The sequence below is a fragment of the Oryzias latipes genome, chromosome 14 (assembly GCF_002234675.1).
Source record: "Oryzias latipes chromosome 14, ASM223467v1".
Taxonomy (NCBI): domain Eukaryota; kingdom Metazoa; phylum Chordata; class Actinopteri; order Beloniformes; family Adrianichthyidae; genus Oryzias; species Oryzias latipes.
In genome coordinates this window covers 19130816-19145475 of record NC_019872.2, presented here as the reverse complement: position 1 = coordinate 19145475, position 14660 = coordinate 19130816, and the positions used below count along the sequence as shown (strand labels likewise).

Here is a 14660-nt window from a genome sequence, read left to right as displayed (position 1 = left end):
TCCAATATTGCTAGACATTTTTTTTACACGTGTAATGTTAGGTTGGTGGTGTGAGGGGCTGTGAGTTTGAGGGAGAGCATGTAAACAGAGACCTCTCAGCAACAAGGAGGGGAATGGAGGGCAGAGTTGCTCCGCCTCAATGGTCCAGTGCACAAACTACTGCTGCTCTGCAGAAAGCATATCCTAGAAAACAACACAAGTAATTTTTATTTTGGCTAAAAACAACATAATTGTGATTAAAAGACCACTGGGAATGCTTTCAAAATGGATGGGAGTGGGGCTTTAAACACAACAGGGTGTGTTTTTTTCCTTTGTGCTTGAAAGCCCCTCAACTGGTCACAGTTTCTAAACTGAGCAGGAGTTCTCCTGCACAGTCAAATGTGGAACCATCTAAAAGCTAAAATTGACTTAAACGCAGGTCATTCATCAGGATGCAGATGCGAAGCGAACCAGCAAAACATTAAAATTAATGAAAGAGAATCAGGAAACGAACTTCTGACTGGTTCGTATTTCAAGTACTGAGAATTGAGTTTAAACCACTTTCAGCAGGTCGTAATTCTTTGAGAAAAATCTGTTTATGCAAATAGGAAGCTACATTTATTTCCACTTTAAGTGTGGAATCATAAATAGGTTTTATGTGTCAGCTACAAACTCTGTCACAGGGTAGTACGGTAAGAAGAGCCACCTTTACTTTTCCTGTTTCCCTGACTTCCTTGTGATGTACTACCTCTGCTTTCCTGTTCTGCCTCATCTTTTTTCCCAGTTTTTGTCTTCTCTGCCCTTTTGAAGTCCTTGGCCTGAGCGGGTTTAATGATTTCCCTTAATTCAAGCGGCTCAGTCGCTTTGGTGATGTTGCTGTTTCTTTTATTTAACTATCGAATGTGTGTCAGCGCTCTAGACTATGAGATTCCTGCAGAACCACACAGGAGCTTCAATTAAAAGCAACACCTATGGGAAAAGAGAAGCTGTTTTAACACAAATAGCATCTTTATAAATGAGCCTGGTTTGAGGCAGATATTCAAGAAGAGATTCTTCCAGAGGAACCAAAGTCTGTCACTTACAACAACTAATTAAATAAATGGCTGATTATTGCAAATAGGTCAGAAAAAAATTAGGTTCAAATCAAATTTAATGCAAGAAATCACCAACTGTAAAATCTTAACATTATTTTTTCTTTATGACTTAAAAAATAATTTTAAATCATTATATTATTTTACTGGTAAACAGGTAAATATACTAGCTTGGAATGTACCAAAGCAAGAGTGAAACCTCTAGGGGGGAAAAAAGAATTCCACATTGCTTTATTTAATCCAGAAGGCAACATTTTATTTAGTTATGAAGTCAAATCATATTTTATGTTGTTTCAAAAAAGACTACGTCCTGTAGCTGCAAGTGAAATAAATTTAACTTACCTGGACATGTCACCTATTTCAGCAGCAGAAAAATTCAAATACCTTGGTTTGTGGCTTGACTCCGCACTTTCTTTTAGTGCCCATATACAGTCCATTGTCCACAAAATTTCTTATCGTTTAAAATTACTTTATCTATCAATCAATTGCTTTGGTCTCTCAGTCAGGAAGAAAAATTATTTTACATCTGATTATCCCAAATCTAGATTATGGTGACATAATTTATCAAAACACTACTCTCACTAACCTCCGACCACTGAATGTTATCTATAATAGCTTGTGTAGGTTTATTCTTCGTTGTCCGTTCAGAACTCACCACTGTCTTATGTTTCAGCAACTGTCCTGTCTTCCCCTCTCCTCCCGACGTCAGCTTCACTGGCTATTGTACATTTTCAAATGTATTAACCTCAGCTACCCAGAATATCTCAAACAATATCTAATTCCTTTTCAGTCTTCTTATAATTTACGTCATGCAGATCAAATCTTTTTTGTTGTTCCAAGAGTTAAAAAAAAAATCGGAAAATATTCATTTAATTATAAGGCACCCTCTGACTGGAACAATCTTCCTCCATCCATTCGCTCTTTAACCTCATTCTTTGCATTTAAAAATGCTTGTTTAGTACATCTCCAACACTCATGTAACTGTTTTTGATTTAATTTGATTTCTTTTCTGCTTTTTATTTATTATTTTTGTTACCTTACCTTAAACTAACTGCTAGTAGGTGCATTAAAGGTCAATGTTTGTGTGTGTGTGTGGGTATGTGTGTGTGTCTGCTCATTGTTTTGTAAATTTTAAGTTTTTCTTTGTTTTGACATATGTAAAGTTTGCTTAACTGGCATTTGCTTGTTTTGTTGTATATTGAGGACCCCCTTGAAAACGAGATGACACATCTCAAGGGGCTTATCCTCCAAACAAATAAATTGGCAAATGTTGGTCAAAATCAAATTGATCACCTTTAAAAATTAAGATAAATCAATGAAACCTTTTTTTGTGTGGTCTTTGAGCAAATGAACGCATTTTTTCTGTTTAAATCATTAGCTATGTCTAAACTATTTCATATGAGCAACAGAAAACAATTGTAGAGCAGAATTTGACTATTAAATCCATATTTAATCAAATCTAGTTGAATTGAGCACTGAATTGAATCATGAAGGTATCAATAGAAATAAATGTGGTATAAATAAATAAAGATGTTGTATAAACAGCCTTAGTCAAACAGAAGGCAGCTCTATTTGCTAATGCTTCCTTCAGGATATAAAGGTAGATGGTTTTCTTTGTTCATTGCTCCTCACTTGTAAGATCACTTTTGATGGAAGACTTTTCTTTGTAGAGTTTGCATCCTTTCTTTGTGTCTGTGCTGATTTCCAAATGAGTGCCCCTCTTTCATCATCGCCAGATGAGAAGTCAGCTGGAAAGTTGCCCGCAGGTGCAAACACGTATGTCATCCTCCATGTGTGTTCACCGTGTGATAGACTGGTGTCCGCTCAAAGGTTTACCCTCTCGTCTCCTCGTGCCTGGTTGTAGTTTTCAGCTTCCTGGAACACAATCAGACAATGTTTGTTTGTTTGTTTGTAAAGAAAATTAAAATCTCCTGAAAGTTCTTACCAAACTTCTTATTATTGCCAGAATGTGATTAATTTATACGCTTCCACTTTGTGAGTATGTATAAAGCATGAAGAGCGCAAAACGGATTAATTCATCCAGGCAGCTACCCATTTCTGTGGTTAACCAGATAACGTCAAGCATGGAGACAGATTAATATTTACCACCACGTGAACCAACGTATGTAAACTACCGAACAAGCTCTCTTGTCCCATGAAAATCATTCCTCTACAGGTTTATCATTTGGTTACAACGAAATATTCAATCTTTTCTTTCTCTAGTCTTGGTGAGTTTCAGCTTCCCTCGTCCTTGCACCAGGATTGTTCTGTCTGGGTGATCCACTTTGATGTTGAATTTCTTACCGTAGCTCTTTCTGAAAAAGTTAGTTGTGAGAAGGTGCAGGCACTTTTCCACATTTGGTCATAGGACTCTGAGCAAACACCTGCCAAGTTTTCTTGCTTATTAGTTGTAGGCAATACCCCAAAATGAGCCGCCCTGACTGCTTGAAGTTGTGTAGGTGGTTTAGTTTGCTGTCAAAAGTACAATGTGAAGACAAATCAGACAACAACACTGTGAAATTTTCAGCCTTTACCAATAAATGAAACCGTGCAGAAGGTCCTGTACACACCTGACAGGGCGAGGAATGTGGCGTCATTGGATAGTGGTCATCGAACACTTGGAATACAAATTAGGGGGATCTTTACATAATTACCATAAATTGAGCTCTTCAGAACACACAGATGAAAGGATTTTTATTGACTATGATGTTTTCTCCTAAAGCTTTTATCACAACTGCCCTTACAGTTGGGCTGTCTGCAGCCGAAAAATGGGCAAACCTGTACAAGATAAGCAGGTGGCCCGCTCAAACGACAGTATCAAGGTCGTAGAGCACTCAATGGGGCCATGGAGGCAAAATGTCCATGCGCATGCTATGGGCATGCTGCAAGGGAGAGGTCTGTAGCAAACAGTGGCGGTTCTACTATAAATTACTCCCCGGGCGAGTGACCCCCCCGAGCGGAGCAAGCTATTCCCGGCCAGGTGGCGGTGGAGCTATTTTGCTTGTCATGCCAGCATCGGCTGGCCAGCAGACAGAGAGCCACTGCAATTGCCCGTATGGCCTGTGCCTAAAACCGCTACTGGTAGCAAACACTAGTACAATACAAAAGGGTAAAGTAGGTGAGATGCAGGCGAGTCGTACAGATTTGTCATTTTTTCAAGCCCTGCCAAATCCTGCGGACTGCACAAGGAGCCAATTGGTGCCGAATAAGTGTACACTCTTTCCATGCAGCCTGTCTATTAGAAATTAGTAAATTAGACAACCAGAATGTAGTTTGTGTGGTCTTTCTACAGAAATCTGATGAACACATATCACCTGCACACCCTGTGCGTAAAGCATTTGTGGTAAAGAGCCAATGCACGCATCTCACTAGTAGCTGGAGTGTGGCATAAGGACACTGTTCGACAGCATCACCTTTACGCCACAAGTGCGTGTAACTTACATTAGCCTTACAAAAACCACACTCATGACAACGGTGAATTCAGTTTTCATGACGTCCCTTAAGAAGCCTCAAGGGAAATGCAAGACACACCTACAGGCCCCATAAGATGCATCCAATCCTGCCTTCGACCCTATACACGCCCAGACAACCTAAATACACACTGCACCCATGCAGATTAACCCCCACATACGGGTGTAAGTAATCAACGCTTAAAATGGCTGCATGTTTTTGAGACAGATCTAAATTCAACAGCTTACATTTAGAGAATTCAAAAATTACAAAAGGATTTAATTGCTTTTTTCAAAAGTCAAAAGGCATTTTTACAGCAGAATCTTTGATATTTTGGTGAAGTCTAAAGTAAGTTGCTGGTCAAAGTGCAGAAGAGATTTGTGCTGGTCATTCGCCTGCATGACACTACCCACAGGTCTTTGGGAGTTTTAATAGCACTTTAAAACATAACTGTATCTCAATCAGAAATCTGTTTTTACCTGGAAACACATCAACATCATGGATTTGGTGTCACTGCGTGACACTTTTCTCCTTGTACCAGGTTTTCTTGACACATTAAGTTTTTTTCAGTATGTAAGGCAAATCAAATTCAATGAATGTGGGTTTAAATGCGTAGCTGAGGATGAATTTGAGATAAGTTCCTAAAAAATTGTTCTCAATACAAACATATAAGTGTATATTTTTTAGTAAAACTGACCTAACCAAGACCATTCTTGAGGGGAAAAATCTCTCCTCAGTACATCTGTTAATCCTTACAAAATAAAATGGAGGGAGCAGAAAAAGAAGAACCGCCTGAACAACCAGAATTCATGGAAAACCTTCCTTCGGTAAAAATTCCACAAAAAATTGGAGGAAATCTTTTGGATGTGTCTTTGGACGCAGTTGATGCTTCACAAAGGAACCTTTTTTGTGAGAATTGTTTTCGTGAGCAAAGGTGAGTGTTCTGCTCCTCTTGTTGTGATCAGTGTAATTGGACAGCTGTACTGAATGCAGAAGCAGCTTGGTGCAGAGCTCCATGTTGCGGTTGTTAATTTCTGGGGAAAGGGGCTTCATGAGAGCAGTAGCCATTGAAAACAAAAGCAAACACAGATTTGACTGGATAAATCATCATGCTTCTCTTGCAGCGCTGTGGAGAACATGCTGCACTGTTGCTATGGAGCCCACTGTTGCTAAGCAATGGGTTGATTATCTGACTTTTTCATACAAGAGGCGGTGTTTTCTTTGCTGTCCAGCAAATTTGTTTTCATACAGCTTTACAACTGGCAGTCTACAAAATAACACTTTAAATTAAATTATTTTAATTTGAAATTTGCCTAATTCAATATTGAAACATCAAGACCAAATAGGCGTCCATTGTGACTGGATAGACAGGTACTCACTGCTGGGAGAGGGAACTGATTTTAATTGTATTTTATTTTATTTTGTGGTAAAAAAAAAAAAAAAAAAAAAGGAAAAAGATTTGTTCATTTTCCATTAAGTTATAAAAATATCCGACAAATTAAACACACCAGACACAAGTGTACAACTCTTTAAAATATTTTTTCCACCTAAATTTAAAGCTGTTTTTGTGTGTGAAACAGACATTCCCAAAAACTGTTTTTTTTACAAGTATATGCAGGTAAAAAATAAAAAAATAGCATGTTAAATTAAATCCAGCTTCTCTAACAAAGATTAGTTTAAAAGAGTTTGGAAGATTTCAGTTTTACGGTAAGTTTTGGACTATAAGTTGCTTCAGAGTAGAAGTTACAGATGCCAAGAAATGCATAATAAAAAGAAAAAAGTCATTTTAAAGTTGCGCTTTTGTGAAATAAATTTATTTCTCAAAAAAAAAATGCAACCTATACTTCAAAGAACATGGTAGAAATTAAAAATTCTCACCAACTTAAATTGAGGTACATTTCAAATCAAATTAAGACAATCTTTGTTTAGCCTTTTTCATATGTAATATAACACATAGTGCTTTACAGCAACAACAACTAAATATAATAATAAAAAAACACAACAATATAAAAATAGAAGGCCACTGACCCATACATAACCCCCAACCCCCTTCATAACTTCCACCCCCTTAACTGATGGAGATAAACATTGGGAAACAGGCTGAGCATGATAAAAGTTGGTTAGTGGAAACGCTAATAGTTGGAACCTCCTTCTGTTTGGAAAGATGCATACACAGCCAGGTGCAGCACGGTGGGCCGGGATCCAGAGACACCAAAGCTAAGTGGGGATGCGGGTCCCCAACTAGAGCTGCAGCGGCTGAACAGCAGCCGACCCAGAGGGAGAGGATCCAACCGAGGAAGCACCGGAAATAAAATTTAAAGAAAATTAACATAACTGGTTAAAGCATTGAACAATAAAACGTAAAAATGAGGAATATTAAAATGTAGCATTAATCCAGTATAAAATCATAAAACTTAATGAAGTGGATAAATGAATGAATGCAAAATCAATAAAAAAAAAGAAAAGCTAAAAGCCAGGTTAAAAAGATGATTTTTGAGCCTTTCCTTAAAAACAAGAATGCTCTCAGCAGTCCTCAGGTCCTCCGGCAAAGTGCTCCATAAACAAGGGGCATAATACTGAAAAGATGCCTCTCCGTTTTGGTTTTTACAGTTGGAATGGTTGGTAGACTAGTGCCAGAGGATCTCAGGGTCCACCAGAGCTCATATTGCACTAGTTAGAAGACGCAAGACCGTTAAGACATTTAAAAACTATTAAAAGTATCTTATATTGCTATTGCTATATTGTGATGCTAGATTGACAATGGTCTAACCAAACCCCCAGAGGGGCATAAAGTTTTGTTTAAAAAAAACCTCTTGTTGACCCTTATCTATCTAAGATCTTAATGAGTTTGTGCTCTGCTGGTCAGTCAAGGAATTGCATCAAACATCAACTCTTCACACTAGAACTATAACACTTTTTTATTATTGCTGAGGGATTTTACTTTGAAATTAGTTTTGTGTTCTATGATTCTTAAAGCCCATGTTTATGGTGATAGTTTTTTACATCTGCAAAGATGCACATGTTCAACCCCTGAATTCCATCTTTTTTTTGTATTGTTACATTGCAGCCTCCTGTTTTGGTGTTTTCATTCTGCCTCATTCATGCGCTTATGTCAGGTCCCTTTTCACTCCTAATAATCCTTGGCTTTTTTAAAGATATTGGTGCCTTGGCTCAGTTTTTGTGAGAGAGAACAAAATAGCAAACTAGGTTACCAGGTAGAATTTTTTTTTCTCAGAGACTTTTAGCACTGCCGTCAGTTTGAATCAAGATCAGCTGCTTTGGTTGTTTCTACTGCTTCCCACTAGCAAACTCGCACCGTCTTGAAATGAGCTGCCATTATCATGGAAAACATTAAATAGGGCAGCCTCGCTGGCCGCTGCATCAGTTGAGCTTGTTTGGCCTGCAGTGAGATAAGGCTGTCAGACTGGAAGCGAAACGCGGCGACACGTTGTTGCAGTTAAAGGACAGTAATACATAGATAATAAGCAAATGAGGGGGCAGCAGGGCTATAAAAAGACAAAGTGACAGCAAAGAAGAAGGATGCATGACCAACAATGATACCAACAATCCCTTATGTTTTCAAGACGGCAAATAGGCATATATATTTCAGATATGTTTGTAATAAACAGGGTCGATGACTTTCAACAATCCTGAAAAGCACTTTCATGGTGATAAACATGCTGTTCTCAATAAACTCAAGGAAGCCTGACATAATCACTGCTACAGCCTAAAATTATTCAACACTAAACCTGTTTATGATCCACTGGATAGGCTTTCTAATCCCAGCTCGCTGCAGTTTAGAAGAATACAGGCCTTACAGTGACATGATGCTAATGGTCTTAGAGGACGGTAAGGCACACGCATGGAAGTGTGAACACAACACAAGGACAAAAGAGTTTATTCTCTTTTCTGTCTGCTAAAAACTTTAGCATTCGCTGTATTTGCTGTTTTCATGAAGGGGCTTCCTTTCATTCAGCACTGACTCACCTTCACCCCTACCGGTACTAACTGGGCATAACACAAATGAGCATCCAGGTACTGCTGTTACCATGATGACGCCATTGGGAATGTCAGCTAACATCACAGATTCAGTGGCTTTGCTACACATTTAAGAAAAAAAAATTCTTATTGCTAGTTACTTACATACATGTTATGCTTCCTTTACTCTAGGGTCAGGGTAGAGTTAGGGTTAGGGTTCAGGATAGGGTCTGGGAGAAAAGTCAAAGACCCACTCCAATTAAAATGGTGTTTTGTGGTGTTTTTAACATGTTCTGCAAAGAAATTTAATCTAAAAAATTGCATTTCTGAGTGTTTCTTAAATTAAATTGTTGTGAATCAGGAGCAGACGAGAAAAAGGCTTTTGAAAAAGAGCTTGTTTGTGACATAAAAAATACCCTGGGGCGGCCATGAGCTTGAAATTCAGATTTTCAAATTATTTTGGAAATAACTAATACAGCTTCATTTGACATGTGTGGACAAGATGTTAAAGTCTGATATGGATTTAGTGTTAAATATTCCACTGCCAGCATTTACTGTCACAAAACAGGCAGACGGCTGGTTCCGAATGCAGCAGGTTTATTAGCTCAGCCAAAAGTCCACAAAGCTAAATCAGGGTCAGGCAGGAGGGGGTCGATAACGAGCATGAGAGCATCAGAGAAATGACGAGAATACTCAGGATCTAGACGAGAGTCGGGGCAAGTGGCAAGCAAACTGAGTCAGAGACAAAACAGGGTTAGGAATAAGATCCTAAGAATAAGATCAGGTCTGAGTACAGCGCTCGGTAATGCAGGCAGAGTGGCACAAACAATACTTCACACTGAGTGAGGCTCAGTACAGTGCTTGAGCAACCTGTTATTGATTGCACATGAGAGTCAGGTGTGCAGCATCCAGAAACTGTGTGCTGGGGTTGCTGGGAGATGTAGTGTGGTTAGAGCTCTGGAGATGACCAAAGAGGGAGACAGAGCTCTGACTTCTGACGTTTACAGTGTGGCTGTATAAGGAGTGTGTATGTGTACTTTGAATTATGTTATTAATGCCATAGCTAAACCCAGAGTCTGCAACTTTTGGTCCATTTGGTCCAGTTTATAACTGTCAAAACCGAGTTGGAGCTGTAGAATCTCACGAGAGAGGGAGTTAAAACAGTTAAAAATGGTTGACTTGTTGTATACAAGGTCAATGGATATGCAATTTCCTAATATCGGTGGCTCTAAATCTTCATCAGAAGAAATTTGTCCAAATAAGGTCATTTCAAGGGGGTGGTAGAGTGAGGCGGGGCCAGACGGTTCTGAAGTCATTCTCAAAGTCAAGGCAAACTCAGATTGAGACCTTTCCACCATTTCTATTGTAAATATAGAACACTAGCAAAAATATTAAACTCGTAGCACCTGAGAATACCACTATTAGTTGTCAAATGTTCTAACCTATTGGAATATTTGTTTAAAGCAAAGTGTTTTTGACTGTAAGGGAAGCTTGATAAACCTGAATCTGATCATTCGGTCCTCTTTTTCAGAAAAAATAGAAGAATAAAACAAACACATGACCTTGAATGTAAATCAGAAGTCTTTGTTTTCATTATTCTTTCTTTTCTTTTCTTTGATATTAACTGAAAAGACAAGTGCAGCAGGTGTTAACTTTAGTTGCAGCCTGTTGATGCTCAAAGTAACCACAAGTGTCCATGCTGCTTCTACAGGAAACTGTGACACCTCCATGTTTGGAGGCATAAAAAAAACACAATTTGGTTCAATTGAAATGCCCATGAGGGATGTTTCTGTGCCCAGTTTTGCTGGGAGTTGAATAAGGCAGAAATAGTAGGGAATCAAAGACAAGCTCAATGTTGTTTCCTTTTTCTGCTCCGTTTGGTCGCACCACATCTTTATCCAACTCTTCATCCGACATCTGCGGGAAGCTGCTCCTGCTGTGACGTTGGCTACCATTCCTCGGAAAACCGGGGCAGGATAACACAGTTTCTGTCTGCTTCTAAAACGTCAAACGAAAAAGCATTTCTACAGCCTTGGTTTTTGCTCATATACAGTATGCGCTGCTGTGGTAAACAGAATACTTTTTTTTTCTTTTTTAATAAAAACTGACCCTAAATTGAGTTTTTCACTTGACTTCACATCGAAAGAATATGGTGGAACAGAAGACGCAGCAGCTATTTTATGGCAAATGCTTGGAAACTGTCAGAAAAAAAGGTTATTCAAAGATCTACTAGTATATTTTTTGTCTTATTTTACAGACGTTGGATCATGACACACAAACACAAGACGGGTACATACGTACTTTGAGATTTCTTTGGAAAATTGATGCTTTTTGTGTGACTAAGAAAGAAAATATGACAACAAAACATCTCATTTCATTCTTGTGTCTTCATTAAAGACTTGTATCTAGAATTGTACTGATGTTACCCACAAAATGGGGAGAATTTGAGGATTCTCTGTTGGAAGTACAGAAGGTCATGTCATTCAGCAAAAATAATTATTTCATCAAGTGGCACATTGACTAGAGTTCCCTCCGCCCGCCCAGCTCATGATTGTTGGGGAGAGGGCAAATAGGGCGGGACAAAGTGAAGTGACAGGTTTTGTTAAGTTCTCCCATGGGTCTACCCACCTGCCAATCAAAGGAATAGGCTCCTTGTGATGCACATCTTTAAGCTTTGATAAAAATGCCTGACTCCTTTGTCCCTGAATCTATTTCAAATTATAAAAAATAAATTCTTCATGATTTTTGCCATTTAAGGATGTGCTAAATTAAGTGAAGTCCTGGATTATATGGTGCGTTGCAAACTAGCAACATAAACCACAAAGGGATTAAAACATTTCACTTTATTTACTGTTGTTTTTAATATAAAGATAAAGTAATGCCATTTGAATAAATATTTTAAATCAAACTTATAGTGTGTATTATTGCTATAAAATCTTACACTTTAACATGAGAGAAAAACGACGATTGCTCATGTTTGTAACCTGCCCCCAGTGGTCTATTGAGGAAATGCGACTTTTGATAATTCTGTGTTTGCACCTAATTCAAAAACGAAAGGTGTGAAATTGATTTAATAAAAAAAAACATTAGTGAATCTTAGCCTTTCTGAAAATTGACATTGGAATCTCACAGGAACTATTAAGGCCAATTTTGGTACCGAAATAAAAAATGTTTTTTAAACTATTGAGGGTCCAATAAAATTGCCACTCATTACAATTTAGAATGGTATAGAATAAAACTTTATTAATCCCACAAAATAGAAATGACCTTGTAAACACTGCTTTCTGAAAAACCAGCAGATAGATAAATAACACTGAAAAAACACCTAAAAAATAACAACACTAATTATTGTCCGGTGTCTATGAGGTATTGATTGTACAGTCTAAAAACTGACATGAGGAAAGATCTGCAATAAATAGACAAATAGAAAAACAAACAAGTAAATAGATAAAAGGAAAAAGTTTGATCACAAGAAAAAAAGACTTGTAAGTTTTATGATTTATGATTGAAGAATAAAGAAACTAACGTCCCCCTAGAGGTTATTTAGTGAAACACACCTAGCTCTCTTATTAGTTTTGGTTTAAAAAAAGCTTCAATCTGGAAGTCAATGCTTAAGAACGTAAAGAAATGTGTTGTTTAGTTGGGGTGCAGAGACGGTTGTTTACAGTACCGCGTCCAACTTTCTTCAGTCCTCTTGTCTGCATCTTTTCTCTGCAGGTTTTCTCTGAACCACACTTTGGTGAAACATGAAATAGTGGCTTGCTGATGTCCCTGGAATGTCTTTTTTGTCTTTTTGTTTGTTTGTTTCATTACAATAATCTTACATTATTAACAGGGATTAAGAATAGATGTGTCTGGACTTCTTTTGCTTTTTTGTTTTTGTTTCTGTTCCTCTTCAGTCTGTCTAAATGTCAGAACTTAATAATCAGGTTTTCGAGAGCATAATCAGTGCAGCTTCACAAAACGTGTATGTTGTCATGGAAATATAAAATGCTAGAAACAGTTAGAAACACGACCATAACAGCTTTTAGCAGGACAGAATGTAAACCAGAATCTTAAAGCATCTGTTTTTTTCATCAGGATCAAGGGCTAACATGTAAACAGACACATAGTGATCAACGATGTTATCAAGGATTTGATATCAAGGATACTTTTGTTGCAGTTGTTGCTGTTTTTACAATTTGTACAATTTACAATTAAAAAAAAAAAAAGAAAATTTGACAACGGCATCGAGCAAGGAATCGTGCATTTGCTGTTGACCACATATTTTTTGTATATATTTTATTTTTATTATTGTGATTATTATTATTATTGTTATTATTATTAGTAGTAGTATTTAATATTTATTTATTTAATTATTATGAATCTCATTTTCAATAATAATTTAAATAATAATTGTAATAATATTTTTTTAATAATTTAATATTCTTAATAATTTAATGTGCATGTCATTTTTTATGTCCTTTTTTGATGTTATATAGATTATTTCTGAATGTTGTTTTTTTGCTGCCACAGAGATATGAAATTTCCCCATTGTGGGATTAATAAAGTCATCATCATCATCATATTGTAATCCGTGTCGGTGAGCCCTAAAATCCCTGTTGCCTTGATTTCTAGCACTAACTTCACAATTAAAAATTAATTTCAAAGTCATTTTTAAAACAGAAGTTGTCATTTTTTGGAAGCCTGAGAGACTGAGCAACCAGTTTGACCTGAACATTTTCTGATTTTTTAAATAAATAAAATATTTTTAAATAGACAGGGAGCCGGTTTAGCTCGTGCTGGTTCGCGGCGCCTTCCGTCCGTGAAACCAGGGTTCGACTCCGGGCTGCTCCCTGTTCCCTTCTCAACCCCTGTGCCAGTTCCAAGCCCGGCATGAGAAGGTTGCGTCAGGAAGGGCATCCGGCGTAAAAACATTGCCAAGTTTACCATGCGACTTGTTCGCTGTGGCGACCCCTGATGGGAGAAGCCGAAAGAGGAAGTAAGTTTTAAATAGACAGAAGGGCTCTGCCTGCATTATTTGTTGATGCTTGCTTTTATTCAAATATGCGTAGGTAATTCAACATCCATTGACGCGTTACATTTTCGGAAACTTACTTTCAAAAGCAGAGTTTTCATTAAAGAAAGGAAAAGAGTGTAAACATTTCTGATCAAAATGGGATTTATTTATTTGTACACCTTGCCTCGGAATAGGATATTACTTTAGTGCCCAGGGAGAAAAATGAGGAAAGTCAGTAACAGAAAATGCCCAACAATGCAAATTCAGCCCATTACAGCTCTTCATTTAAGCTGAAGTTCAAAGCTTTGAGTTTTTGCAAGGAATGACAAATGTGGCACTCTATAGTGCAGTTAAGCTGTTCTTATGTTGTTGATGACTCGAATGAAAGTGCAATTTCTACTATAAAACCAAGGAGCATTGTCAGAATATGCAGACTCAACAACAAATCACTCGTGCAATTTCAGTTCTCTGCATCAGCACTTCAGTTATTTTGTGGCCCGATCAAGCAAATTAAAGGTACCAGTGGAAATGCAGAGGACTGGGAATGAGGGGGGGGGGGGGGGTGTCCCTCACACAAACACATTTCAGCAGCAACCAGAGAAACATGACGTTTTAGTCAAAATCATATGATGCTAAACATCCTAAGTTTACTCATTTTCCCCCTTTGTGGTAATTAATGGCTCTGGTGACTATATTATTGCAACCTGCTGAGATATGCATTTTACCAGGCCATTCAAAACAAATACTTACGGAACTTCCTGGTTTATGCTGGCTGCATGGCTTGCATGTATGAAAGCTGTGTGTATCTGTTTAAATTTCTTTGTCAGCAGTAGCTGATTTGTTAAAATGCATCAAACATATGTGGCCTATAAAAAAAACACTATGTCATTTTCCCCAACTTTCTGGGCTAAACCTTCGTCAGATTATATTTATTTGTTTTTTTGTGGTTAGTGCTCTTGCCTCACAGCAAGAAGCCCCCCGGTTCAAGTCCTGGCTGGGGGGACCTGAAACAGAGCACCAATGGGGACCTTTCTGTGTGAAGTTTGTATGTTTTAGAAGATGATTTTATTTCACATGAAAACATATTAAAGATTATATGTGGACAACGACTTCAAACTTTGGTAATGTATGTAGTATTTCTTATCTTCAAGAAAAGAAGCTCT

General features: G+C 37.7%; 1 protein-coding gene across 2 annotated transcripts in view; it reads left to right on the top strand.

The window, feature by feature from the left end:
- The window catches only part of LOC101160433 (gamma-aminobutyric acid receptor subunit beta-4), an 86790-nt gene that overhangs the window by 46678 nt on the left and 25452 nt on the right, over positions 1-14660 (top strand). The gene's annotated exons all lie outside the window — the stretch shown is intronic.